At 46.3% G+C, this 27,968-nt stretch overlaps 1 long non-coding RNA gene across 7 annotated transcripts; it reads right to left on the bottom strand.

The window, feature by feature from the left end:
* On the bottom strand, positions 1 to 27,939 carry LOC106728815. 7 transcript variants are annotated; one of them, XR_004317350.1, is made up of 8 exons: positions 27,808 to 27,939; positions 27,527 to 27,649; positions 20,603 to 20,662; positions 14,579 to 15,148; positions 7,703 to 7,857; positions 4,066 to 4,454; positions 3,031 to 3,167; positions 1 to 1,268 (listed from the first exon to the last, which is right to left on the bottom strand). It is a non-coding gene; the product is annotated as an uncharacterized LOC106728815 (long non-coding RNA). The 7 variants fall into 7 exon arrangements; XR_004317351.1 differs by having other exon boundaries at positions 27,527 to 27,646; XR_004317352.1 differs by having other exon boundaries at positions 4,066 to 5,295; positions 27,527 to 27,933.
* Between the last annotated feature and the right edge of the window lie 29 nt (positions 27,940 to 27,968).

Raw genomic sequence — 27,968 nt, 5'->3', positions numbered from 1 at the left:
TTAGTTGCCACGTTTCTTTATTTTCCTTTAATCCAGGAAATCCCTTTGCATTTCTTTTTCTTTCATGATGTTGACAATTTTGAAGAATCCAGGCCAGTTGGTTTGTGGCATGTCATAGAATTTGGATACATGCAATGATGGAGAATTTGGTTACATCTGATTGTTTCCTCTTGACTGGATTCAATTTATGTATTTGGGAGGAAGAATACCACATGGGAGATGTCGAATCTTTCTCAGTGCATCACACCAGAAAGTACCCAAAGAGTGTTCCATGATAACTTGCTAAGTTGATTTCTTATCTAATGGATTTCTCCATTATGAAGGTAACTTTTCTTCTCTGTAAATAATCATCAGAGGGATAGTGTTTCAGACCCTGTGACTATTCCCTCCCGGACAACTTTCATCCAGTGACCTTACTATCCATCCTTTGGTGCTCCTTTTCTGAGTCAGTTATGGCACTTGTAACTGTAAAATCCCTCACCTGCATTTGACTTTTAAGGAGAAGGATTATTGGGGAATAAAGCTCCCATGTATCCCAGCCCTCTTCTAGCCTGGTCTGGACAGCCTTCTACTACCTTGTGCATCTTTAGGGAAATAGAGCTGGAACCTTAAAAAAAAAAATCCACTAAGATGTCAAACCACAGTCATATTCAGCCATTTTACAACCAAATGAACTCCGGAGTTCCATGCCTTGGAGAGCTACCACGAGATTTTCAATACAAAAACGCATTCTTATGTATCTACCAGTTTAAAAAAATTATCTGTGGGATATTTCAAACAAGAAGGTGCTAGTGACCGACCAAAGAAGGCAGCTGCTCTAACATAAATAGGCTGTTATCCCAACTCATCTGTACAGTCCATTTGGAGTTTAAGATTAATAACCACAGATAAGGTAAAAAGTAGTCACAGATTAATGTAAAATCATTTAGCAAAATACACTCTCTTCTCATTGCTCCAGTCCCATAAGAAGGCACGACTTCAGTCACAGAATGTTCCTTACTACTCGCAGCTGAGATAAAACACTGAGGGTGAGGATGGCAACCCGGTTCTCAGGTTATAAATGTAACGGTAGTGGAGTCTCAGCTTTTTCTTTTTGGTTGAAAGAGTATAGAAAATATAAATCTTCAAAGTAATTCAGAGTTATTTCCCCACACAATTAGATTGATCTCTGGGGAGCAATCTTCTGGTTGTAAGTCCTAAGAGTCCATCTTCAGTTGAATTCTTTTCAGAGTTCTTCTCTGGTCCAACTGACTTTTTTCTGCATCATTCTAAAAAAAAAAAAAAAAAAAAAAGTCCAGGTCTAGAAAGTTTTAAGAAGAGCATTTTCAGTTGGATGTCAGTTTCTTCTCCAGAGTTCTCAAATTAAACAATTCCATTCCTTTAATTTCATTCTGTGTTCGTAGTGTGCCAATCATGAGGCTTGGTGTTGTGTGTACAAGTAGAGTAAGAAGGGATCAAAAGAGGTTATTCAAGCAAAAACTGACAGAAGTGCCTTCTGGGGAAACTGCCTAATTCCAATCCAGAATCTAAGAGTCCTTAGATTTGGGAAAACACTTGATGAGACCTGACGGGCCCTGATGGGTAGGAAAGAGGGGTGCCCTCCTTTGGCCCAGCCCCCTCACGGGGAGTCTGAGCCCACAGCTGCCCCGAAAGCAGCTGCCACGGGGAAGTGTGGCTGGAACCTCAGGAGACGCAACTCTGTGAGCTGCTACCGCTCCGGGCCCCCCAGTTTTCTGTTTTCCTCATGCAAAGTGCCTTGAAGGTCTAGTGGAGAGGCAGAGCTCGTCTAGTTTTCTGTAAGTTCTGCAGGAAGACAGCAGTATCCTAGCAGGCCTCATGCTCAGATTGGAGCCTCTGAAGCTCCATGCCTTGACAGCTTAATCTCACAGCAGGGACCCTGGGCACTGGGAAGGAAACAGACATGTCAAGGTTGCTGTGGCTTCGAGCGACTCTGTCCCTGGAGCTACTGCAGGAAGACTCAGTAAGGCTAGAGACCAGAGGGACACAGGGACCTTCCCAAGCACCAAAAGCTTGAGCCATCAGGTTAAGAATACTGATGAGCAATTGTAAATATATACAGATACACATGCATATGTATATATCACGCAACGAGATATATGCTACACCCAAATATATATGTGCGTGTTTATTTTAACCATACGAATGAATGTGCATAAGGTTTATCACATTTTCAGTGTCTATTCTTTTGTTTACTTGTATGTATTTTTTTATTCCTTAGGGACAATATTCAAAACGTTGCCCATGGAGGCTACAAAAGTTTGCAACAAACATAAGCTAGCTACGAGCCAGGAATTACACTATACTCTTTGGAAAGAGAATAAAGAAATGGCTAGATAGTAATTAGTTCAAACATGCCACTCAGAAGGAACTGTCAGTAATGAATGCAGGCAAGGAAAGAGATGCCAATTAAGTGTATTCATTTAAAGATGTTTATTGGACACTTACTCTGTGCTAGACACTCTGCTGGTGGGAGGTTACAAAGGTGAATAGGTGCTTTACATAGATGATTTAATCTTCTCTAAGATTCCATGTGGTATATTACACTCTTCTGTATATAAAAAAATGAGGTTCAGAAAGTCTAAGTAACTCTTCCAACGTCACCTGGCTAATAAGTGGACAAGCCAGTATTCAAAATTAAATGTGCTGATTGTTCCCTGGCTACGTCTCTCATCATTTGGGGTCACCATGAAGAGTGAGATGAATTGCTGTCGAAAAAGCCCCCCACTTGGAATCAGAAAATCTGGCTTTGACACTAGTGATGCCACTTGCTAGGCGGTCGGCTTGAGTGTACCAACTCCGTCTGTCTGTTTTGTAAGAGATAATCACAGATGTCTGGTCTACCTCTTTAGATAGTTGGGGGATTAAAATGACAATGGCAAGTATTTTGAGGCAACAGTAAGGTCCTATTATTTATAGTTTGCTTTACTAACAGGTGATGATAGAGAAAAATGATAATGAAAGAACTGGCAAATGAGATGTATTCCAGCAGCCCTTGGCAATCTTACGTACTTTCTAAAGCCGAGAGGATGTCTCTGGTCTCTGGAGTTTATGAAAAAGCAATTCTCGAGGTGCCATTTCTGGGGCTGGTCTGCAATGCTCTAGATTGTCTGTTACACAGGTAACCACATAGAATCACTTCAAACAAGCTGTAGGAAAGTTATGCCCATAAAAACAGTAATTGTTATAATCTAACATTATGAATAATTATACTAAAGTATAAGTATGTATTGAGTGCTTGCTGCCACAGGAAAGAACAAGAACTCTTTTTCAATTCTGAAATTATATTTAACGTCACTCTAGATGACTCAGCTGATTTCCAGTGAAATGAGTAGATTTTCCTTATGACGTGTCTGGTCTCAACATACTACCCTTCTAACCACGGGGGTCTAAGCAAATCAAAATGCTGCTTGCTTTTAAAAAGTTAGAACAAGTATAATTTCCCTGGCAAAAGACTAAGTACTTGTGAGATTAAAGCCTTGTCATTCAGCAAAAATACTTGCTCATATGCCCAAAGATCCCAGTCATGCTGGGAGCCATTAGTATTGCAACAAAAATATTGGTCCAGATAAATCTACTAATTAATGATCATTGTTGGATGTGAGCTGAAACACAAGTCAAAATATCCTTCTAAGGAAGGAGGGTGTAGCTCAGTGGCAGAACGCATGCTTAGTATGCATGAGGTCCTGGGTTCAATCCCCAGTACCTCCTTTAAACAACAAACAAACAAACTAAACAAACAAACAAATAAATAAATAAATAAATAAATAAATAAAATATCCTTCTAAAGTCAGTATTTGAGGCTTTTGTTTTTGTTCTTTCCAAAGGGATCATGGAACTGAGAGGATTTCCTAAAACCTGAATAATGATAATGATTATGAAAATAAACACTTATTTAGAATATATACAGAACTAGGAACAGTTATAAACATCTTACAAATACTAATCTTTCAAACTTCTCAATAAGCTTATAGGATACTGTGTATCAATTAGCATTTATTGCATAACAAAATACCTCAAAATATAATGGTATAAAACAACACTCACGTTTTTAGCTCACAATTCTGCTGCTGAGTCATTTGGGCTGGACTCAGCTGGGTGGTTCTTCTAGTCTTGACTGGGCTCTTTCTTGTCTACGTGGTCAGAGGCATTTGACGAGGGGCTGACTGGTCTAGGACAGCCTCAAAGGGGATGCTTGTCTCTGCCCCGCCATCTCTCATTCCTCAGCAGACTTACTGGGGCTTGTTCCCATGGTGGCTGGACAGGGTTCTGAGTGACAGTGGAAGCAGCCAGGGCCTCTCAAGGCTTAGGCTTAGAGTCGGCATCCTCTCACTTCTGTCACACTTCATTGTCCAAAGCAAGTCACAAGTTCAGATCAGATTAACAGGGGTAGGAAATAAACTTCATTACTTGGTGCAAGGAGCTGCAAGGTCACACTGCAAAGGGTTTGGGTGAAAAGGAGTGAACGGTTGTGGACATTTCTGCAATCTTCCACCAGTAGGTACCCTTATTGTCCCCATATACCAATGAGGAAACTGAGGCTCAGAGAGGTTATAAAACCCACTAAAGGTCACACAGCACCCTGCTATCCATTTCTCTCTTCAGTCATAGTTATTTTGCTTCTTTGTATTTTTACAAAAAGATATATATTGAGTGATATTCAGCTCTGAGTTATTCACAACATGTACCTAAGAGATATTCAATTCTGAGTGAAAAAGAATTCAAACAAGATTGAAGCTAAACTCTAACAGAATTTTCAAGGCTAATTCCAAATTTGAGCCCCAGCCACAGAGAGCACATTAGCACACTAGTACATAGGAAAACGCTATTCCTCTTCGGAGAAGAAAGTTCATACAGCAATTTCTCATGCTTTCAAAGGAATGTGGTTGGTTTCTCTTTCAGTTTTGAGAAAGAAGACAGTTCTGCCTTCTGCTTTTCCTCATATATCACAAGAGAAATCTCATGACTCTTTCCTTTGAGATAGAAAGCAGGGTTCTTCCAGATACTCTGAAGAGTTGGTAACATTTAGCCTATCTAACCTGGGATGGGATGCCATGACCCTTCCATAATTCAAAGCCTGGCATCAGTAACTATGGAAGAGTGGTCACAAAGTCCTGCAGACAAAGCACAGACTGGATCCAAAGGGAATCAAGTTTGTAAACCAGGTCACCTTGCCCAAATGCTCTATTCCTTCTGGGGTTGGACTTGGCTAGTCAGTCGGCCATTACTCGGATGAAAGACTCATGATTTGTGTAGGGTAATTTTTGACCCTGAATTCTGAAAAGTACAGAATGAGGAGGTCCAGTCATTAGAAGAAAATCTTCTGTAGGTTATTTATCATGAGACTTAAAACATACAGACACTTCGCCACAACATTTGACTTAATCAGTGGTAATCAGGCAAATATCCAAAATGTTTACTTGGTCATCTAAGTAATGTTATGGGTGATTTTGATTTTTTTGCTTTACATTTTTATCCAATCAACTAAAATTTCTATGATCAAGATGTTATTTTTATCATCAGAAAAAAACTGAGAAAATCTGTTGGTAATTGAGGTGATGAATAAAGATGGAGTTTGAAGCCTGCACCGAATATCATCATCTCTAATTCACACAGGTGAGGATAAAATAATTTTTTCTTAAAATTGTCCTTGAAATGCACATGAAATACACCAGCATGTGAAATCCCGTGTCTTCTCAGCCCGCCAGCAGCCAGCCCACAGCAGTGTGAGGCCTGGGTGATAGAGTGGGTGCCCTGGCTCCACCCCCAGCCTGACCTGGAGCCCTGGGGCTGGCCTGCAGCTGCTGGAATGACTCTGAGGCTGAGGGTCAAAGCTTGTGTTTCTTAAAGAAAAGCATCCGATGGGCTATCACAGGATGGAGTTAGGATCCCAGAGTACCTCTTATTTAAAGCACTGGGTCAAGCCTTGACCACCGAGTGTTTCCACGTTCCTCCTTTTCTTGCCCACTTCCCTTCTTTATCTATGAAATATTGCAACTGGTTGGTGGGAAAGACACTAAATAAACAGCTGAAAATTTATACCTCATGTCTTTAGATGACATCATTGTTTCTGGAGTGCTGCAGAAGCCTTTGCTAACACATCCTCTCCATCCCAGGCTGGGGTGGGTGCCCCTCCTTAGCTCTGTAACACGCTGCCCTGTACTGTCTGTGATATCTGTCCTATCAGTGCTGTGCTTACTGCCCTTTCCGGAATGGTCTACGTATTGCCATGATCTTCTCTGCTAGGACGTGAGTCCTTCAAGGGCAGGAACTGAGCGTTGTTCACAGGTGGATGCCCAACAGGGGGACGATGCCCACTGTCACACAGCGATGCCCGCTGAACAGCTGGTCAATGAGGGAGTGACTGAATGGGACGATTTACTGAATTTCCAGTGGAGCTGGACCCTCCCTAGAGGCACAACACAGAGGGCCATATAAAGAAAACTGGCGTCCCTTCTTGCCACCTGGCGTAATCACACCAGCCTGCAGTGCTGGGCAGGGGACTGTTTGCAAGGCCGTTCTCACCACTCAAGGCACAGCCTCTAGCCTTTCTGGCTCCTGGTCCCATTAAGCACACAGTTTCATGGTACAAAGGGGGAGAAGGGCTTCAGAGACTCATCAGGCTTCTGAGACATCAAAAAGCTCTTGCACAATAATATTTTGATGGATGAAGGGTAAATTGGTAGGAAACATGTGGATTAGGAGTCCCCTGGAGCACAAATAGCTTGAGAAAACCAACGGGCCAAACATCTGCCTTTCTAGGGTCGGAGTTTCTCAAACAGGCTCGTTGGAGTCTCACTCCAGACACTCCAAGGGTTTCCTTCCACACCACCAGGCAGGCCAGGGGGGTTTTCGGTGATCACCACACCAGAGCATGGCACCCAGCGAGCCCAGGCCCAAATGACTGTGATAGGACCCAGTTCTCCAGGAAATTTCCTTAACTCATGGTCTCACCAGTGGCCCCTGCTGGGGTCTGCTCCTGGTGGGATCAGAGCACAGAGCATTCTCTGGGACCCAGGTGGAGAAAATGTTTCTGGTTCTGCCAGGCAAGAGATCTGAGAAGCTAAAGTGAATTCAAAGATGTGACCAGAAGGGTGTAGACATCAACCCGGTGGAGCTGAACTTGCAGGAGGAGAGCGCCGGGGCCAGGCCGTCTTGTCTGAGCTTCAGGCCTCCGTGTCTGGGCCGCCGAGCTCGTTACTGCCCTCTCCTGGCTTGTCTGCCCGTGTACTCCCTGGTGCTCTTGAAACCCTACTGGAGAAGGCCACAGCCTAGCACTGCAAGAGAAGTACTGCTTCCAACCTGTGACTGCAAGTTACCTAGTTTTTGCTTGAAATTTCTCATGGATGAGATCACTCCTTTACAAGGCAGATCATTCCTCTTTTGAACAATTCTAATGATTAGAAATCTGACTCCCTAGAACATTGACCTGTGGTCGTGCTCCCACACCCTGGAGAAAGTTGGGTTAGGTCTCAAGGATGTATCCACACGACAGACCTTTGACACCTCTGGGACCCGGCATCCTCACTGCCCTCCGAGTGATTTCCAGTCCCTTCACCCTTCTGGACTTTGATTTCACTTTAGTTTACCAAAAGCTCTCAAAATTAGAATACCCCAAGCCAACTCCTGCTCTCGTGCAACAGCTGTGTTCAAAAATTACATCACATGATTCTTTTTTACTCACGAGCTACATGGATCACATCCATGAGAAAAAGTTGGTAGTGGAGACATGAGAGTGGCTGGGAGCTCGAGTCTCAGGCTGCCAGCTCGAAGTTACTTGTCTTCAGCAGGAAGTTCATCCACAAAGACATCTTTGAAAGCTGATTTTGTTTTGACCACCTTAAAGTAATAAACAGCTTTATCAATAAGGGAGTGGCAAACAAGAAAACTCCACATGGAGCAGATCCTGAACGGCATGGAAGCTCCGATGAGAATCAGCAGGTTTCGAGGCCAGAGAAGTAAATCGCAGCAGCGTGGACAACCCCCAGCAGGAAAGGGAAGGAAAACAAAGGAAAACGATGCCTCTTGAGCATTGTGTAAACTTGCCCAGTAGAAGCAAAGTTTAGTCCTGACGCTGTGATTTGACCATCGAGAGACAAGGAACCCACCGTCTTTCCCATTTTCTATCAATGAAGCCTACTTTCTTTGACGTATGCCTGCTACCTCGCTGTGTGAAGGGCAGAGCTTCAGACGCACCGAGCAGTGCGTGCACCTCCCAGGCATTCATCACCCTGGTCCACCTGTAGGCACAGCCTGTCTCCCTGCGGGTAAGCCTTTCGGCACCGTGTGTTGATAACCAGGAAAATTATGGGCAAACTGCACTTTCGTGTAAGGTTAAGTAGTGCCCTAATTGGAAGTTATTTCTCTGAATACATAGGTTCTACATACAATTTACCAAGTTGAGTTTGGGGCTCTAACTGCAAACAGAAATAGGAAGAGCCACGCCTAGTACCCAGTTCGAGGTTTCCTCCCTAACTGCACATCGTCTCTCCACTGGCACTGAAAAACAGCTGAAGGTGGCCCTTTGCCGCCTATCCCCGTACTTGGAAAATTAATGTTGTAGTCTTCAAAACCGCCTAGATTGGCTACTTCAGAAATCAGGGATGTCGAAGGCAAGTTATAACTCGAAGGAGTAACACCAGGATGTGAACGGCAGCAAACAGCACCCCTCCCTTTGCTGGAGAGGCTCTGCCCACATCCTGACTCCTGCCTCGCTGGGATCACTTCGGAGGCTGCTGCTTTCCCTCTGGGATGGTCATTTCATGGCTAAAAGATGATGAAGATGAAAATGCTCTGAAATTAAGTGTGGTTGTAATCCTTCCAGACTGCCCAATTCACCCTCCCCCCAACAGAAAAAGCATTGCCACCTCTCAGTGTTTGGATGTGAACTGCATCCCACACCCCCCACCCACCACCATGCTGCTCTCATGGGACCAAAAGCAGAGATGGGAGGGAGGATTCATTTCAAAGAAGGAGTGAAAGACGGAGCTCTTAACCGGTGTCACTTAGTCTGTGACGGCATAAAGCAGGCTCTTGTCTGTTTACTGGACACTGATCAGAGATAGGATGACAGCCAGGCGCTAGGGAAGGGGAATCGTGAGAACCAAGCGCGGGGGCTTCTCTCCCAGGCCAAGATGATTATGCTTCCCTCCTATAAGTCATGGGAGTGATGAAAGCTGCCCTTCTCGCTTCAAAGCAAGTCCTGGCAACACTGCACAGATGACACAGGGGAGCCAGGTTCGAACCCAGGCAGGTCCTTCTTGGAGAGCTGACCTGCTGGAAGTGGGGGCCCTGCTCCAGAGGCCCCATGGAGACTCAGGCCTTCAGCTTTTCTTTGTGTGATTGCGCCTGGGTAGGCTGCGGTCTCTATGCCTGAGCTCCTTCATCTAGAAAAATCACGGCGTTGGTTGGAACCCTCCATGACCTCTAGTGACAGCTCCAGCCCTGTGGCTCAGTTCCCTCGTTCATTCACGAATTCACTGATCCATGCGTCGTTCACTGGGCTTGGGGGCCCATGAAACGGAGAGACGAACCAGATTTCCTCCCCATGGCATTCTGATTATTCCCTTTTTTTCATATTGTCCTGTGAGTCTCTTTTCCAGCTACAAATTCCAGGGCAGACAGCTCTGAACACTCAGTTTCAAAACTCACCACCTTTTGGGGTCAAACCATTTGTGAAAATGAAAATCACGCATGGGGAGAAGGGCACCCCACAAAGTAATGACCCTCTACCACGGTGGGAATTCTTTCCTAATTTTAATTTCAAAGACAATCACGTCAAACAATGGGGCAAAGCTAAGGAGGTGGAGTGGGTGGGGGAGCGGGGAGGGGTGGACCCAGGCAGCGCCCAGGCTGCATGGGGCTCCTGGCTTGGGTGCTGGGAGGTGCAGAGTCCGGAAGACAATTGCACTGGGGCCTCAGCCGGGCAAACCCAAGGCGGGGACTCCCTTCTACTCCAGGAGGATCTGTGTGCTGAGCTCGCCGTACTGACGAGGCGATGGGCCGAGGCTCTCCTGTGTTTACTTCTGAATATGAGAGAGCAGAATCATCGGCAAAGACCCATGGGCCTCGTTTCTAGACAGGAAAAATCCCCCTTATTATCTTCTTAAATGACTTCCTGTAGGTTCCCCTCAAGTAAAACCACTAAGCTCCGGCTGATCCTGTTCCCGCTGACTCATGGGAGGACCTGCCTCAGGAGAGGAAACTCAAGCCCCCAGAACTTGGCGCAAAGTGATCTGTGCTTCGGTTCAGGCTGATTGCATGGAAAATGGACTCACTTTCCCTCCAAATCCTACTGGAAGCGGGTGCGGCCAGTTTGCTAGGGGACCCACCTCTGACGCCTGGGGTTGGTGGTGGACCACTGGGTGAGCATCACTGACAGCAACAGCGATCCGAATGTCCCACGTTCTGAGGCTGTGTGCATCCGGGATCTCCTTGGGGACTTCTGAGTACATTCAGCCTTTTAGTGTTCTGTGACCAACAACAAGGAATCTTTCCATAACAGCTTGTAATTCCATGGTTTCACAGACATAGTCTCATACACATATGTAGACCAAGGGTCAGTGTGCCCATTTTACAGGGGAGGAAACTGAGGCTCAGAGAGGTGACGTGACTGGATCAGTTCAGTGGCTGCAGACAACAGGGGCAGCCAGGTGGAGGTCTAGGATTGCCCCTCTCTGCGGAGACTTCTGCACGGTGCCCCGGAACATGTTAAACTGGAAACTTTTCAAGGGTGACCCCTGAGCTTCACGCTTCTCCCAGGGCTCCTCCCAGCCAGGGCAGCCTCCTCTGTGCAGGTCATTTCACAGACGCCAGCTGGGAGCCTCCAGCCAGAAGCATCTTCTCCCTGGAGCTCCGGATGCCACTCTCCACTTGCCTTTCACACCCGCTGTTGTCTTGGAGATCTCCAGGGATTGGAGAAGCAGAAAGATGCTGTGAGGACAGGCAGGGAGTAGGTCAAAGCTCTGGCTTGTGAGGGCAGGCAGGGCATCTGGAAGGGCCTCCAAACAGCCTCAGCGAGACCTGGTCTTGCCACCTGCCCCCCGATTTGCTGGAACCCTTTCTCTTTTTCATATTGATTAGTGCAAGGCAGGCAGCATGGCGGGTCCGCAGCATGTGCACATTCACTGGGGAGGTCAGAGACCATGCAAAGGAAGACCCAGAAAACCGTCTACACCCACTGGTGCTGGAGAGCCGGCCCCCGAGGTGCCCCCAACACGAATGCTGCCCATCACACTTGCTGTGCCCTGGAGACGTTCTGGAAAGTTCGGAGGCTTTGCAGTGGTGGCTTCCCTACCACATCCCCTTTTCAGGCAGCACTGTATCTCTGTGACTCTTCCTCGAGGCTGCTTTTGCAGTCCCTTGTCCCTCGTCCAGTACGCAGGGTCGGGGAGTGTGGTTCGCCCTCGGCTCTGGGTCCAGCTGTGCGGGACCTACGCCTCACTGAACCAGAGGGAAGTGAGCCTTTGCCTCGGTCATTTCTGAGGCAGCTGGATCCAGCCTTTCCAGACCCTCTGGGAGCTGACTTGACTCTTCCCTCCACTCGGGTTGGTCCCGCAATCCACAATTCACCCTGGCTAGTGAGCCTTCTCTTTGTGGGACACAAAGAACAAAACCCAGAGAAAAAGACCAGTGGGGGAGTTTCTTCAGCTTGTCCAATGTTTTTATTTTCCTTTTCTTAGGCTTCAAGAAGTCCGAGAGTTTGTTTTTACAAGCTTCTCCACCGTCATCTGCGTGCTAGGGCTCTTTGAAATATGCTTCTGTGATAAAAATCTAAGAAGCTAAACTATAATCAAAGTTAGATATCTGCAAATCATCTGTAATGTAAAACCAGACACCACATTGTTTACTAGCTTCTTTTCCAAATCAGAGCAGAGGTGTGGCTTTTTGCCAGCCTTTGGGAGAAATTTCCATTTGTTGAGTTTTTCCCCCACAGGACACTGGTGCAACTTAGACACTGGAGTTGTAGTATGTACACGTGCTTATGTTTGCTCTGTGTTTTGTCTTTCAAAAATATCGTCTTAGACTTCAAAGTGGTAGAGATTCTTCTTAACTGAACGCCGGCTACTCTGTTGTAGTTTTAGCCATCATGTACTCTCCGGGTAATTTTTCTATGTTTGTTTATTCTGCTTTCTTTCCAGGCAAGGAGGACAGAATCTCAACACTGGTGCATTTGGAACAGTGAAAAAAGAGGTCACACTTTAGCAGTTCCTTATCTGTGCTAATTAGAGGCCAACAGAGTCCTTAGGAGGATTCCAGGCAGCCAGTAGGTGGGAAAATAGACTGAGGCTCTGGAATGTGTTTCTGGTTCGAGGTTCTCCTTGGCATGAAATAAGGCAGTCTCTGCAGCAGAACTGATGGGCGCCCCGCTTCTCCCCTCCCTGCTGCTCCGGGCCTGCTGGTCAGAGGGAGCTCGTTCAGCCACTGCTCAGCCCCAGCCTAAGCAGGGCTTCAACTCTTCCAGGCTTCCTGGAATCAGGACTTGGTAAAGGTTCCGGGTTACTTTACTTCCCAGTAGAATAAATGGAGACTGTCATGTTGGCCAAACTCATGATGAGTTCGGGTAGAGAGAGTCGGCAGGGCGAGTACTAAACAGACCACCAGTTGTACTCCCTCAGGACTTTGGTTCTCCCAGCGCTCAGGGAAGTCAGACACGTGGCGGAGAAGCTTCCCTAAGGAGGGTCCGCACAAGGATAATCAGCAGGGGCTGCCAAGTCTCCGGGCCGGTGGCCGCTGAAGCAGAGGTGCTCCCGTCACTTTTGCAGGCTGACCTCCAAGCCAAGAAGTCTTGACCCACCTCTTCTCATTCCCCAAACCAGCTGTGGTACCAGCTGTGGTACCCAGCCTGCCCTTCCCGCATTTCAGGCATTTTTGTATCACATTCATGATCTATCTTATCTGCGTACATCTCTGTCATTATTTATGAAAAGGTCACATTCCTTTTTAAAAATCACGAAACGAGTCTAGAAACAATTATGCCAAAATGGAGGTGGTTGACTCTAGGCAACCAGGAATTTGGGGCATTACTTTCTTTCCTATTTCACACTTTTGTTTCCTTTTATAAACGAATTGCTTTTGCTGTTGTTATAAGTTAGCTTCCTCATAAGTGAACTTTGAAAAATATTTCTTTTATGCCAGACACACCAAGTGCTAGTTAGTCCTTACTCATGATGGTTTCATGAACTGAAATTCACATTTGGGTTAGGAAGTTTGTTTGGGATGGAGGCACCTCCTAAATTCAGGCACTCATGGCTGTCACCACGACTCCCTCATATGCACGGAAGTCACGTGCTCAGCTGGGCTTTGGGCAACCTCGTCAGCTGCAGAGGGAGCCCACGTTCCTTAACTTAGATGGTATTGCTCAGCAATCCTCATTAACAGCCACCACCGCTGGGCACGCCCTCTGCGGTCTGCAGGCTGCTCTCCACATTATCCTACTTGGTTTTGTCCTCATGACTTTGGGATGTGAATACTGACTTGACTATACCCACTTTACTCTCCTTGGGTTACACAGGGAGGGAGGCAGCCCTGGTCAAATGCTCCTCCTTGTCTCTCAGGATCACTGAGAAACTTCATATAACAAACACCCTCTGCGGTGTGTGAGGTCTGAAGCCCCAGCCCGTTCATCAGCCTGGGACGTGCCCGATGCTTCAAGACCGCCGCCTCCCTGGGCGCTGGGAGGGCCAACAGAGAGAAGGAAAAACCCCTCGCTGTTTTGGAAAGACCCAACCCTCGCTGTCAATTTGTCGTTTGAAAACTTAGTGTCTTCATTTTTACATCACTATTCCAGTCTTTTAACTAACAAGTGTCAATGGAATGTCAGGCCAATCTCAACATCCATAAATAGGGGGAAATATGGTAAATTATTGGAATATTTCCAAGTATTTGTATAACACATTCAGGTACTTTTCATGGCTCTATTCTCTACCAGGAACATAAAGACTGGGTTACCTACAGTTTGTGATTTCTCACTCAAGGGTCAGCCTCTCTCAGTGGCCAGGATCTGATCGTCTCGGGTGGGAGCCAGGGCCCATCAGCCCTGGTGGAGGAGGAGGGAGGGGGCAGGAGGGGTGCACACAGGCACTCACCAAACCGCCCCTTCCTTCTGGGGCTGCACGTCCTGGGGCTGTCAGCCTTGGCTACAGCTCTTGCAAAGAGTAGCTGGAAAGGGTGTGAGGGACACAGAAGAAGCCTTTCTGCCTGAGAATTCCCAGTCCTGAGCATTTCTATGAACTGGCTGTGGATTACGGACTTGATTTTCTGCCTAAAATCTCTGGGTCTTAATTTCACTAGTGAAAAGAAAAGATTGGGTAAAATGGTCTTGGTGTTTCCTTAGAGCTCTGATGCCCCATTAGTCTAAATAATCAGCTAGCCAAGAAGTCAGCCAATCAGCTCACAGGGTCTGCAGAGGGTCTGTACACCCATGACCTTAGCTTCCAACAGCTCCATATGAGAGGTCCCGGACCAACATGTACACATATGTACACACATGTGCACACTGACACACACAAATCCCAAGCATGCACACACAAGCCCACGAGCACAAAAATTATTTCCTTACCTGCTCCTATTCTGCCCTCTCCGGTGATGGCACTCTCTCTTACCCCTGGCCCTCACGAGTCCCAGAAATCTCAAGTGTGGGGAGGGTGGTGAAGGTTCCTGCCCGATGTTTCGAGAATGAGTTGGCTGTGAGGTGGTGAGGAGACTCCTTCTGCTGTCCCCCGAAGGCCCAGGGTGGCCACTCTGATGATGAGCTCAGGAGAGATGCTCGCAGGCAGGTGCTGCTCAGCGGGACAGCGCAGGGCAGGGCGGTGTGCTCCCCAGTGCCTGCCCCGAGCAGTCCACGTGCAGGCTGGGGCGCAGCTGGTTGGAAGTGACTTTCATTCCTGCCCTCCCAGACCTGGCAGGAACATCAGGGGTGTTTACTGGTCACAGGCTCAAGGGCCACGTGCAGGTCAGCCAGAAGTCAAAAGCCAGGGGAGGCGACGCAGGTAGGGTTCACATGGAGCAGGGACTGGAGCGTTAATTAGGAACACCGGTGCCCTTGACGAAGCCAGCTTGTATAAGCTGTTGGGGCTGGTGTTCACTTCATAAAGATGTTTTATATGGTATTCCTGGCAACAGCTGGGCACTTTAAAAGAAAAATAAAAGGACCATTATTGGTAGCTTGGGGTGGGGGGAGGTTCCCTCCTCTGCCAGTCAGCTCTCCCCTTTTCCCCTCTAAAGATGCGAGGATGAAGCCTGTCAGGGTGGTGTCATGGCTGCCTTGATAGGGTTTCCTACTTGAGGGCGGGGTGTTCGGAGACAGTTCACGTGCCCGTGAATTGGAGAGCACAGTATCCGTCCCTCCTTGCCTCCTGAGGTTGTTGGAATGGGTTCATATAGAGCAGAGAAGGGGCTTGGAGGACTGTAAATAGATGTGAACGCATGGGCATCCTTACCGTCCCAGTTCTCGGGCCAGAAAGTGCAGGCTAACAATGTTGAGAGAGGTTAGAGCAGTGATTCCCAACTGGTGGAGATTTTGCTCCCCAGGGTACACTGGTGACATCCAGTGAGTTTTTGGTTCTCATTTTGGACTGACTGGGGGCCAGGATGGAGGCGGGGGGGTGGCTGGTGCTGTAAGCGGCTAACGGGATGCTGCTCGACATCTTACAGTGCGCAGGACAGCTCCCCCAACCCCCACAGCAAAGGGCCATCCAGTCCAGGATGTCAGTAGTGCCACGGATGAGAAATCCTGGCTTAGAGGCATGCTGGAAACCTACACAAAAGCTCTCCCAAATCCACCTTCTGCCTCAGCTTAGCCATTTTAGGGAAACAAAAGAGTCCTGTTCCACAGCCCGCAATGACGGAGCAGGGAAATCAGGAAGTAGTCACCAGTGACACAGCCATGGAGGCCCAGCCGAGGGTTCTTCTTATTAAACCATTGTCCCTTGACCTCAGTTCTCTGCTTCTGATGCTGGGCTAGGGGGCTGGGAGCCACACATCTTTTTTTTTTTTTTTTTTTTTTTTTTGCCAGTTGCAGCCTCACAGGCGCTGCCAACAGAGGGCGCTGGAGAGAGATTCGAGGAAGAAGAAGGAACCTTCATGCCTGTGCTTCCTCTTCTGTCGCCTTCAAGTAGCAGTGGCGGGGTCCAGTTTGCAGCTTTCCCAATACCAGCAGCCTCTCTGCGCCCCCTGAGAAACAGCTTCGGCACGGGATGGTCAGAGTTCCAGCACCACAGAGTCCTCCTCAGAGCTCTGAATCTTAGTCACTCCAACCTCTTCCTTTGTGCCCTCAACCCTAGGGTTGCTTCCTCCAGTTTCTGTCACCTTCATATCCAACTGTTCTATTTGCCTTTTTAGTTCTCCAAAATGGAAAGTTCGTAACTCTTCATAGTAAATCCTCTCTTCGACAGACCAGTGGGTTCTGGCTCCTGGCGGGCCCTGGGCTGCATGGTAATGAAACCCTGTCTCTCTGACACAGGGAGGTCTGTGCCCCGGGTCACTCCAGCAGGAGTGATGTAGAGTCACCCTGCGTGGCAGTTTCCTTGACGATGGAGAGTGGGGGAGCTTCGTTCCATTTCTTCCTGGGTTTGTAAAGAACCCTGTGGCCAGGTGTCACCATCAATGGTGACAATGTATTTCACCCATTTAAAACAGAGTTGTGGGGTTGAGTGCTGCACGCAAGAGTGCTTGTGAGTTCCCGGGTCTCAAAGTGGTTCTTCTGGGTCTCTCCTGGCCAACACTCCCCTCTGAACTTTGCCAAATCAGCAAGACAGGGAATCTCAAAGCTACCTTCCAATGATAACATCCATATGCTATTATGGCCATTAACAGTTGTCTGCAAAAAAAAAAAAAAAAAAAAAAAGAAGGCAGAAAGCAAACAAACAAACAAAACCAGTTGTTTGCACCTTCAATTCAAATATACTGGAAAGTAATTCTGTGCAGAACATGAAGGCTTCTCTCAAAAAAAAAAAAAAAAAAGGTTAAAAAACGTCTGCGGTAGAAAAGCATTTTTGTCAGACCTACAAAGACAGTAAGAAATGCCCCAGTTTGGAAACACAAATCCCTTGTTTTATGGGAAGGAACAACGAGATACCTATCTTTATTTTCAATGAAGTAAATATTTGAAAAGATACATGGCTTGTGTATATTCCTCTGCCCCAGCTGGAAACAGTAGTTGCAAAACAGTCCACAAGCAGGAAAAGGGGAATTGTGAGAAAAAGTTTTTAAAAGCCACATCTGTCTGCTGGTGCACAGTGCAGTGCCCAGGTTAGTCCTTTCCAGTGGGACAAACAAGAGGAGACAATGCACTTGCGGGAAGGAAGGTGCAGGTGTGTCATTCCTCGAAGTCCAAGGATGAGAAGTTATAGCTCCAAAGGCTTTGCCCTCCTCACGCTCCCTCCAGCCCCCAAGAAGCACCATCCTCAGGCCTGAGGACCTCCAGATAGCCTCCGCATTCGCAGACACATCACCACTTCTGGGGAGAGGCTTCTTCTCTCGTTTCTTCAGTATCATTCAAGAGGAAACCCTCTCCTGGGGACCAGGGGCTTCTCTCCCATCTCTAAGTGACCATTCGGAGCAGAAGCTCAGTGACCCAGGCAGGAACAGCTACCTTTCTCTTCTCACCCATCCCTTTTTCCATAAGGATGGTCTAGAAGTCAAAGAAGGCAGAAGAATGGGCAATGGAGAGGTCAGCCAGGAACACATCTGCTCTCCTGCGAGGCCAGGCTCTACCCAAGGCTAACGGGAGAACCATGCTGTGTCTCCTGGGCAGGCAGCAAATCTGGGGCCCCCGGAGCCATCAGACCCACCCTCCTGGCAGGGCCTGATGGGCACGCTTCTCAAGTTAGCACTCTAACAGCCTGAGTGCCCTGAGAGGCTGGGAACAGAGCTGCCCCATGCCCACAGGCCAAGCAGGACTCCCGCTCTCTCCAAACCACTTGGCACTCACCAGTTGGGTAGTTTCTGCCAAGCCCGTGGCCAATTTGGCAGTTACTGTGGAGTCTGGGAGATTGCTTCTCAGACAGCTGGTTCCAGTTCCAGCCTTCCTCCAGCAAGGACTGTGGCTGGTGCGTGGTGGGTTCATGGGCTCTCTCCACTTGCCCCTCCCAAGGTCAGCATCCAAGGTATACTCCAAACAGGCCGACATCGCATGCAATCCCTTCGCCTAGTCCCTTCCAGGCTCCAGGGCCCTGACACACCATTATCCTTACAGCCTCCTGGACCACACAGGCACTTGGAACGAGTTAACAGATACACAAACACACCTTGGTGCTATGGTCCTACAGACAGCTTTGGACAGAGCGAGGAATGTGCCAATTCTTCCCGAGAGTGGAAGGTAAGGCAGAGACATGGCAGAGTCAGTATTAGGGTTCTTCATTGGACACGTGAGTAAATTGAGTGATAAAGTGACTCGGTGAGCCCTAAGTGTCAGTTGGCTAGAAGTGGAACCAAGATTAGAACTCAGGACTCTTGACTCTCAGTCCTGCCTCTTCCCGCCACGTGGCAATTTCTGCCTTCCTGGGTTATGGACATTTTTTACTTCTATCTTACTGTGAAATGGGACAGAATTTTCTTGGCATCAGGGGTTCTGGAGCCCATGCAGGTTGTATGCTGAGTTTGATGTGCACATGTGAAAGTGAATTTCCCCTGTGAGAAGCTCCAGAGTTTTCATGAAGTTCTCAAAGGGGTCGATATGACTAAAACAGTTAAGAACCCTGACGTGTACTGTGGTGATGGACTGAGGTCCAGTCCGGGGTGACCTTCCTCTAGGTGTTCTTCCTGATTGTCAAGAGCCGAGACCCAGAGAAGACAGATGTGGGAGGGGAAAGAATCGCCTCGTTCCTTAGTCAGACAGAGCGGCTTAAGTTGGCAGCCAGTGGAAGCAGGTAGAGCAGCTCGTTTCCTGACAAGGTGGTACAAATGCTTACAGCCCCACAAGTGCAGACTCACTCTTAGAACCTCAGATCAGGAGCATCCTTGAATGTCATCTAACCCATGAACACATTACAATCATCTGGGGAACTGTGACCACACGCCATGTCTGTGACCAACCACAGAGATTTCTTATTGTAATTGTTCTAGGGCGGGACTTTGGCCTCTGTATTTTTTTAAGCCTCTTAGGTGATTCTCATATACAGCCAGAGTGGAGAAACACTGATCTTCTAAACTACTAGTTCTCCAGCCTCGGTGAACACTGAAATCACTTGAAGAGCTTCAAAAACTCCCCTTGCACGAGTCCCACCCTCAAATCTTCTGATTTAATTGGTCAGAGAAGGGCCAGGCATCAGGAAATGTTTTTTGTAGTTGATTTACAATGCTGCGTTAATTTCTGGTGTACAGCATAGTCAGTTATGTATACACATATATTCATTTTCATCTTTTTTTCATTATAGGTTATTAGAAGGTGTTGAAGGTAGTTCCTGTGCTCTATAGTAGGACCTTGTTGTTTATGTACTTTATATACAGTAGTTTGTATCTGCTAATCCCAAACTCCTAAGTGATCCCTCTCCCCTCCTTTCCCCTTTGGTAACCAGAAGTTTGTTTTCTACGTCTGTGAGCCTCTTTCTGCTTTGTAAGTATGTCCATTTGCGTATTTTTTTTCCAGATTTCACATGTAAGTGATATCATATGATATCTGTCTCTGTCTGACTGACATCACTTAGTATGAGCATCTCTAGGTCCATCCCTGTTGCTGCACAGACTTTTCAAAAGTGATTCTCATGGATGATCAAGTTTGAGAACCAGTGTTGGAACCAGCGTTGAAACCACTGTTGGAACCAGTGTTGGAATCTAACCCAACACTTTCCATGGCAAAGAAAACCAAGCCCTGGAGAAGTAGCCATGGTCTTGGAACTACAGCAAAGCCAGGATTAGAACCCGGGACTCGACCTCTAGACTGCACTCTCTCTACGGTGCACCCAGTCACAGTGAGTGAAGTTTTCTCAGATAGTGCTGGGCACCCCTGGAGGAAGGGGGCTCACAGGAACAGGCCTTCTATATATATATAGAAATATATTTTTCTAGCTCTGATACCTCTGAGGATGCTCAGGAAGCCTGAAAATGAGTGGTGGAGAACTAATAATAATAGTCTTTGCATTTAAGCCATTCTGGGAAGAGAAGTTTGTGAGCGGCCAATTTTTATGAATGTGAAATGACAGAAGTTAAGAAGTACAGATATTTCAATGTGAGGCTTCTCACCCTTGGTTCTGGATCAGAGATGAAAACTTGCCTTCCCTGCTTCCTGGAATCCCATCACGCCCACGGAATAATGGGAGCCCATCTCCACCTCAAAGCTTTAAGGATCCAGATTACAGTGTGGATTTTGTCTCTGGGTCTTCCTGTTCTCTTTCTCTGTGTCTGTGTGCCCTCTCCCACCTGCCTGTTCTAACAGGGAGGGGGACAAAGCCAGAAGTTAAAGGCACTTCCCAGAGAAGCTGGAAGGATGATCTCTAGGGACAATTGCAACTAGTCTGAGTGTTGAAGCACCAGCCCCAGGCTCAACCACTGAATTGCTCTGCATTATTATGGCTACAAGTGCAGGGTCAGGGAGGAGATACAGCGTCACTGGGCTTATCCTGAGGGGCTAAAAGAAGCTTTTTACCTCTTCACTCCTCCACATGATTTTATTCAATCTCCACCGTGACTCATTCAGCGCACATCCCTGGAAATGAAGATGAAGACGTGTAATGACACCTAACACGTTTGCACTGAGCTCTGCAGTCTACAAAGCCTTTTCCAAGTTTCCGTGTTTGTTTCAGCCCTACATGTACCCCGCGGCCCACATTGGCATCCCTTCCACTGGGCAGGCACGGGACACCCGGGGACTCCAGAGGATACCGGGGAGCACGAGAAGAGGTGGAACCCAGAGCCAGGGCTCTGACTCCAGACCCAGGACAACTTTTCCTGGAATATGACCTTGCTTTTGAAATTCAGTCTGCATCTTAGTCTTAGTTCCAGTCCAGTTGGATGGTCCTTCTCAGTCCAGGGACAAGAGTGGGATGATGTCCAGGAGGGAGAATTTTAGGAGACCTGGCATCCAAACAGAGGGGCTGAGAGTCAGGCCATGGCATTCTTCTCTTGTCTCTAAGAAAGTCTGGCAAAGACAAGTCTCATTTCAAGCGTCTGCAGTTTGATCTTTGGTCCCTCAGTAAAACACTTGTTTTTTCTTACAAGAGTGCTTGTCATTATGGAATCAATTTGAAACTCTAAAGCTGTATTCATTAGTTTGCAGCTTTTAGGCCAAAGTACACATTTTCAGGACACGAAATAGAATTCTGTTATCAGGACGCGATTGGAGAGTCTTCCCAGGGCTTGTATCAGCTGAATCAGAGTTATAATTGTTTCTAATACAGAGTCCCGCTTTTCTTTTTCCTTCCTCTTTTGGAGCAGAAGCATGTGAATATTACAGAATAGGTGAGTGGCAGACCCACAAAGGAACAGCCTCATGTGGAGTCATTTTCTAAAGGATGCTGTTTCCCTGGTCTTCCCACTGGGACACCAGAAGAGTGACAACAAATGTGTGGCAAATTACCTGCTCCTTAGTACCCCACTGCCCCGAAATGTTCTTTTGACTTGGGACTTTAGGAAAAATATGAAAAGAACATTGAACAGAATGGATGTAAGTGAAATAAATTGTACAGTCTACTAAATAGATAAGATAAAAATGGCAGTAGCTAAATAGTTTTGGTAGAAACCGCCAAGTCTGACTTTCCACGTGTTGGTGAGTTCCTCCCCAGGGATCACCTCTTGGGTGCCTGTCTTGCCTGGGTGCAGACACCCTGACCCCCTCTTCCTTGACCCGCGCCCTCATCAGTTCCTGCTCCTTCCCCTCCAGGTCTTGCGCCTGATTTCCTAATCTCAGAGTTCTAATTCTGCCCTCAGTCGCCGCAATCCTTCCTCCAGAACTGAGGTAAACGTTCCCTGAGCTGCTGCCATCGGCCCAGACCAAGGTCCTCCCAGAGAATCACCCTCAGCAGTAAAGGAGCCGTGTGGCCCACACTGTCTCCCCTTCCCCGGCATTAGAGCAGCCCAGTGGCCAAGGAGGGGATCATAGAACCTGACCTTAATGCCCGTTTGCGACAACTCTGAAGGCCACCCCAGCCCTGGTGCTGCCTGTGGGGTGGGCCGAGCCATCTGTTCTGCTGCCTCAGAGCCCAACCTCTCCCTCTGCCGAGCTCTGCACCCCCTCCCTGTACTCGCCAGACACCCTGTTCGCACACACGCCTCCATCTCAGAGCCTGTTTCCAGGAAACCCCCCCTGTGGCACAGTGGAGGTTCAGCTCTCATTTGTGTGCTGTATTTACATATTTCTATTTCAACCCATTTCTGCGTCTGCTTTGATTTCACTTTTAGTACACCCATCCACTGAAGATATTTGGTTGTGTTCCAATCTGAGGTAAATGCTCTCAATTTAAAACTGGAGGCCTTTGGATTCCAAGTCAGAAACTCTTCCTTTGACTTCACAATTTGACATCCCAGAAATAGAATGAGATGTGGGGAAAGAAACGCTCTTGGCATTGCGTTCATGTACAACTGCACGATGAGTAACTGTCCCAGGACGTTACCTGTCCTCTCGGCCACTGCTTAGAAGTTCAGGACCCCAATCACCGAGTGGTCTGAGGGATTCCGGGTGAAATGCTTGTGCCTTTTTAGCCCTGGACCTAGAAGGTGTTCCTACTAAAGGGACTTTCTGTCTCTTCGACAAGATTCTGAGTAGCTTTCTGTCTGGGTGACGAGAGCTAAGGTTTGGACCCCTACTACCTTTGCGTAGAGAGCAGCTCCTGTTACAGACTTAGTCGCTATAGAAAAGAGCAGAGATGCATTTTTACGACGTCGGGGGAGAGGATGCCCCGATTGCGTGCGTTCTCCGAGTCTGCCCACATTCCACAGTTTATGTGCTGAGACCAGGACATGTTTTGTGAAGAAAGTTATACTTGACTAAATTATCCTCCTGACGTAAACCTATAATTTAAAAATTATATATATTTAGAGAACAAGTCAAAACAGGAAACACATTCCCAAAGAGGATAAAGATATTTATGTGTTAAAATACCTACTACTATCCTAGTAGAACTGGGTCCCTGAATTTAAACAGGAAAACTCTGAAAAGTACAGAAAGAAAGAGCAAAGAAGTCAGCCTCGTCTTGTGCTGCTGAGTGGGGCTGCGGGCACTCTCCGGCTGGCAGAAACTTCTTCCCTGCTGTCCTTCTTGGGAGAGACCCTGGTGCCCAGTGGCCCACATGTGGGGCTCCTGCAAGAACAGAGGTTGAACTGAGGCAAAGCATGACAGAAAGGAAAATAGGTTTTCATGGGGAAAAAAAGGTTAAGGAGACAGAAAAAAATGAACCCAAAACTCAAAGAAAGCCAGAGCAGAAGGAAGGAATCCAAAGTTAGACACATGTAAATAAGATTGTCCCCTTAGAAGCCCTTCAACTAATAAGCCTCAGTTGGTTCTTCCTACATTGGTTCTAGGTGTAAGCCAGGCCCCTCTGAAAGAAGCATCTGTGTGTACATCATCCGTTGCACACACGCTGTGTTAGTCAATGGTTCTTCAGATGCAAGGAAGGATGAGAGGTAACCTCTGCTCTTGGAGAACATTTTAATCTCATTGGGGAGACCAGAAGGACACATATAAAAGTCAAGTATGAAGTCTAGACTTAAATAACAATGAAATAATACATGAAGCATTACTGCCTGGTGGCAGGTTGAGCCAGGAGACATCTTTGTCTCCATTTTCACATGGCACAGGAACCAGAGCCCAAGGTTTGGGCCCTGAGGAAAGAGCCTGAAGAAAGATTGGGACCTGGCATTTATCCAGAAAGAGTGTTGAGAACTTTATCTAAGCCTTCCCTAAAAGTGGATAAAGGCAGGCAGACCATCTCTTGAATCATGCCCACAACCTCAGGATGAGCTTAGAAGTAGATTCTCTCTCAGTTGAACCTTCAGATAAAATGGTGGCCCCAGCCGGCAACCTCACTGTAGTCTTTTAGGAGATTTTGAGGCAGAGTTACCCAAACAGGTCATGTCTGGATTTCATAGACATGTAGCCACAAAAACTGTGAGGTGATAAATGCTTGTTGTTTAAAGCCTCTAAGTTTGGGGGCAATTTGTTATGCAGCAATAGGTAACTATTAAAAGTCCATTATAAAAGTAAAAGTTATTAAGTCACTTTATAGTTGTTAAAATCAAGGTATCAAAAGACTAAACATATGGCCACCCAAGGAAACAGTAACAAAATAAGAAATGGAGTTTAGAGACCAGTTAATTCCAAGACTTATTTTCTTCTAGACAAAAGACAATGACATTTTATGAGAAACAATACCAGTGGAATCCATGAGATTCATGGTCACGTGTCTCCTTCCTTACCTTACTTGACTTCTATTTTTAACCTGTTTACAGGGATCGAAACCATTCAACTACTCAGTGCTGGGCCTTATCCCAGGGAATATCATTCCTTTAACAGGATAATTTTGTCTTTTCCAAAAGAAAGAGGTTCTAGGCATTCAGTGTGCATTCTAACAAAATGAGATGTTGATGCACTAGAGAAAAGTAACTTTCAAATAAACACATAATTATCAAGTAATCTTCCCTTTACCTGTCGTGCTGAGAACTGTCATAAATTTATCCTTCTTGAGGGTTTGTTCACAAATTGACAATGCTTCCAGAAGCACTTCTTGATTATACCTCCTTCTCATTTAATCAAGTGGAAAGAGAAACTACTGTAAATGCAAGAGAAGTGTTTCCCCTTCTAGGGAACTGTTTCGCCAGGATCCCCAGCCTTTTTCCCACAGGGAAATAATACAGTTTTGAGTTTTCACTCCTGTGACTGAATGCAACACTTGGATATAAGAATGCTTCACATCAATCAGGTCAATTTTTAAAATATACTGAAGAAACCTAATATGCCCTTAAAAAAAAAAAAAGAGGCATCTCACGTTGTAAAATTCTGAACTTCTAGTCTACAGGGAGGAAGTGTTCCTTGATGAAAATTCCTTAAGTATGCCAAAAAGAGAGCCACTAGAATCTCAGAGTAGTGGGGTACCTGTATTTGGTGACCGTCATTGGCAAGTTAACCCTGGACCAGCTCCAAAACATGGTGGTTCTACAGCAAAAACACAAGGTGTCATGTCTTAACTGGTCAGTAAGAAAGGAACCAGTAAGTCTGGCACTGGCAGAAAAGGAACTTCATCTTTGGGGAGAAGATGCCATCTCTAGGACAACACTGTCACTAATCTGTTGCTCAAGGCCAAGGTGTTTGCAGCACCTCAATGTTCTGTCCTGGAACAATGACAACCACCAAATCAACAATGACACAGATACCACAGGCAAGGTTCTTTAGGTTAATAATCTCATTTATTCATCACAATACCCCTGCTGTCTAACTGTTCCTTTCCCCTCCATGTAGGTGGGGAACCAGAGATGAGAAGCTGAGTTACTTGACTAAGACCATTTCCCTAATGAAAGGATGAGGCAAGATTCAAACCCGGATCACTGTGATTCCAAAGTCTGGCTGCTCCTGACTATGCTATCTTGAGTCTAAACCCCTGATTTCAGAGAAGGTGAGCTTCCAGCCTTCCAGGCCAGAGCTTTGACCCACGCTGGTGAAACACAGCTGCCTACAATAAAGAGCAAACACACAGCCTCAGTGCTGTCCCGTGTGTGGAGAGGACTGGCTTTCGGGGGGGGGGGGGATCACTACAAAAGTAAGAGGCACAGGGGAGGCCTCTAAACAATGAAGATGCCCAAGAAGATCAAAGAGTCATTCTTGGGGATGTTGTCCCATGAGTATTTTTAAGGGAGAAGCCCAGCTCAGGAACTCACAAGGTTTAGAATAGCATCAAGGCCTTAGATTCACCCACTGTCTGTTCATTATTATTAAGAATGCTGAACACTTTAATACTTTCTATCCTAACTGAAGAATAATGTGGCTTCCTCCACCCCATTCAGGGCACTCAGCATGATGTATCATAGTGTCATAAAATCTGATATTTTATGTGTCATTTTCCCAGTAAATAAAACAATCTGACTTGCAACCTCAGTAAATTATTAAGATATTCTTTTAGGGCAAATACTAATGCTCATTTGATATTTAGAGTCAAATAAGAAAGAAAAGTAATGTGTTTGAGCTAGTTTCCATTTCTGCAGTGACTCTATAGCTCACACTGTCATGCCTCCCCAAGTATTGTATTCCCACTGGACAGAAAGTCAATCTACCTACAGGTATTTACTTAATGTCTATTAAAAATCACATTATGGACATTATACCCTGTTAGCTTGTCCCATTTATAGTGAATTTCTCATATTTCCTGTCATTCTTCTGGTGATTTTCTCTTTATAGCTTCTATTTTGTCCCCATTAATCCTTCAAAACCCCTGGGAGGTAAGATTGTGCATATAATTTCCCCTGTATTCTAAAATACTGTTTAGAGTTTTGCTTTGAAATTGCTTTTAGGGCTGAATGTTTGGCTTTCTTAAGTGAACCTGTAATAAACACTGTTGAATTCTCTCCAAATTACCTCGAAGAATTACCTGCTTATCTGGAAGAACCATCAGTGTAATTTTAAGGGATTTTGTTTTTATGCAGTGGCTCTGGGTCTTTGAACTTCTCTGCCTCAATTTTTCAGTCTTTCCACAGGAAGAGCTCTGCTGGGAATGAGCTCTTTGACTCATAAGTGCAGAAGAGCCTGTTTTTGTTTCTACTTTGGTACTTGTGATTCTAGCTCCAAAGGAAGCGAGATTTCCAAGATTAGGACAGTTTAGTCTGGATAGGAGACTAGTTAAAGGGGGTGTGATTAAAACATACTTAGGGTTTTGAGAATGCTTGTGAAAACTAAATGATCCATTTTTTTTTTAAGCTTTCCACAAAACTCAACAAGGAACTACTCCGTGAACTGGAAGAATGGTAGACTTGAGTCCTATTATAAATCCCTTGTACAACTTTTAGATATAGGTACCACTGTTAACCCAACTTTGCCGAGAAGGAAACTGAGATGCAGAAAAGCTACATGACCTGCTCACCTGCTTAGTTAGAGTCACAGAGTAAGCAGGGCACTAGGGATGTGCATATGGTTGGATTCCAGTGCCAACCTTTGAATTATTGTCTTATATTTCCATGATGTGATTATTACTGCTAAGAACTAGCTTGTAGCTCTCATGATGGAATAATGGTACCAGAAAAACTAGTAACCCTCCCTGCTGATCTCCAGTACACGTGGGGAAGCAGCATCCAGGCGCAACCCTGGCCAGAGCTTGGCAGTGCCCTCGGTGGGTCAACACCATTTTTCTGGAGGTAGATTAGTGCAGGGAAGTAGAAGCAGCAGCAAACGGGGTTCAAATCCTGCCTCCTCTAGCTGCAGGACCCTGAGGATGTTACATAGTCTCTCTAAACCTCCGTTCATTATGTGCTAAATAAAGATAATAACAGTAACTATCTCAGAGGATTCATTGGGGGATTAACCAAAAGATGACCACCGTATTTCCTTGGAGAGGGTGACGCTGGCAGAAGGTAGTAGAGACATTGTACTCACCCTTATGAAGAAGGAATTGATGGGGAGAGAGCAACAATTTTCACAAGTTCTTCCATATGATGGATTTTCAAACAGTAGTAACAAAAGTCCTCATGCCACCTTTATCAGTTTTGCCTTAGACTGCTGGACATAAAGAAAGATACATCAAATCTTCAAGTAATGAATCCAAAACTAAAGTCAGGTGGTCAGACTGGGCTCTCCAGCATAGGGATCAGGTTTCCAGGGAGGCAGATGTATCAAAGAGGACAAGGTCAAGAACACACATGAGAACAATATCTCACCAGATCTGCACATGGAAAGCTCATTTAGATTTCCTAAGTCAAGGTTCAGAGCACCAGTGGCCAGAACCAGAGGAAACAGAGGTGTCACAGTATGGATCAGACACACAGTTCCCTAGGCATCCTTTGTGTTCCCAGACCTATGTTTCTTCATCTGTATGTGA

The sequence above is a fragment of the Camelus ferus genome, chromosome 35, assembly GCF_009834535.1.
Source record: "Camelus ferus isolate YT-003-E chromosome 35, BCGSAC_Cfer_1.0, whole genome shotgun sequence".
Lineage (NCBI taxonomy): Eukaryota > Metazoa > Chordata > Mammalia > Artiodactyla > Camelidae > Camelus > Camelus ferus.
The sequence above is the reverse complement of the archived record's forward strand: the minus strand, read 5'-3'. Positions and strand labels throughout refer to the sequence as shown.